Source organism: Bison bison, unplaced genomic scaffold (genome assembly GCF_000754665.1).
Source record: "Bison bison bison isolate TAMUID 2011002044 unplaced genomic scaffold, Bison_UMD1.0 scf7180017864214, whole genome shotgun sequence".
In the NCBI taxonomy this organism is placed as follows: Eukaryota; Metazoa; Chordata; class Mammalia; order Artiodactyla; family Bovidae; genus Bison; species Bison bison.
In genome coordinates, this window is record NW_011494786.1 from 503,680 (window position 1) to 505,131 (window position 1,452).

At 43.2% G+C, this 1,452-nt stretch overlaps 1 protein-coding gene across 1 annotated transcript in view; it reads left to right on the forward strand.

Moving 5' to 3' along the window:
* The window catches only part of LOC104992406 (boLa class II histocompatibility antigen, DQB*0101 beta chain-like), a 10,112-nt gene that overhangs the window by 2,834 nt on the left and 5,826 nt on the right, over positions 1 to 1,452 (forward strand). The gene's annotated exons all lie outside the window — the stretch shown is intronic.

Below are 1,452 nucleotides of genomic sequence, written 5' to 3' on the forward strand. Positions count from 1 at the left end.
CACTCCAGTGTTCTTGCCTGGAGAATCCCAGGGATGGCGGAGCCTGGTGGGCTGCCGTCTATGGGGTCGCACAGAGTCGGACACGACTGAAGTGACTTAGCAGTAGCAGCTAGTTTCTTTTGGCCTAAACCCTGCCTTTGCTCCCTTCCTCTCCCCTCTCCCAACATTTCCATCCACTTCAGAAATTATACCCATGTAATAAGCAACTAGTTCTAGACAATTATCTTACCAAACACCATCTGTATTATGCTACTTCATTTCACAACTACCTTAACAATCAGCGTCACCATTTTATATACACTATTTGTTGTTGTTCAGTCACTCAGTTATGTCTGACTCTTTGCGACCCCATGGACTAATATTGGTACATAATAAACAGCTTAAGTAATTACATCATAATTATTCCCTAAGTTGTGAAGTGTTCTCCGAATACAGAACAGTCATCATGTTCTTTACTACATGTGTATAGCATCTAACAGAAGCAAAACCTCCATTAAAGTCAGTTATGACCAGAAGCAGCAGTACCAGTCTGTTTCTGCCTGTTTTCAATGGTAGTGGGATGAAATGATATATTCAAGGGGCTGAAAACTCACTGATTAATCCCTAGTTTGACTCCAGTGTTATCTATACAGGTTCAAATAACTTTTAGCTTACTTCACACTCTTGCCTTCTTCTTCATCCTAATGTCAATGAGTACTTATATTGAGGGCAGGAGGAGAGGGGGCAACAGAGGATGAAATGGCTGGATGGCATCACTGACTCAATGGACATGAGTTTGAGCAAATTCTGGAAGATAGGAAAGGATTAACTGAAGCCTGGTGTGCTGCAGTCCATGGGGTCACAAAGAGTTGGACATTTCTGAGCATACACACACACATACGCATTCAACTTGAATATTAAAAGAAAAATAGGGAAAAAGAGGAAATGAGAGAACATAACATGTTATCAAATAACTAAACCACACGTGAAATATTTACTAGGGTTTCAGGCTAAGAGAATGAGGGCGATTCAGTACAATGCCTAGGGAAATAAAGGGTAAGATGTGTTAAAGAATTTGGGAGGTATGTTGCATTTGGTGATGAGTAGCAATCATAGAAGATAAAGGAATTGAGACATCAGATCAGATCAGATCAGATCAGTCACTCAGTCGTGTCTGACTCTTTGTGACCCCATAAATCGCAGCACGCCAGGCCTCCCTGTCTATCACCAACTCCCGGAGTTCACCGAGACTCACGTCCATTGAGTCAGTGATGCCATCAAGCCATCTCATCCTCTGTCATCCCCTTCTCCTCCTGCCCCCAATCCCTCCCAGCATCAGAGTCTTTTCCAATGAGGCAACTCTTGGCATCAGGTGGCCAAAGTACTGGAGTTTCAGCTTTAGCATCATTCCTTCCAAAGAAATCCCAGGGCTGATCTCCTTCAGAATGGACTGGTTGGATCTCCTTGCAGTCC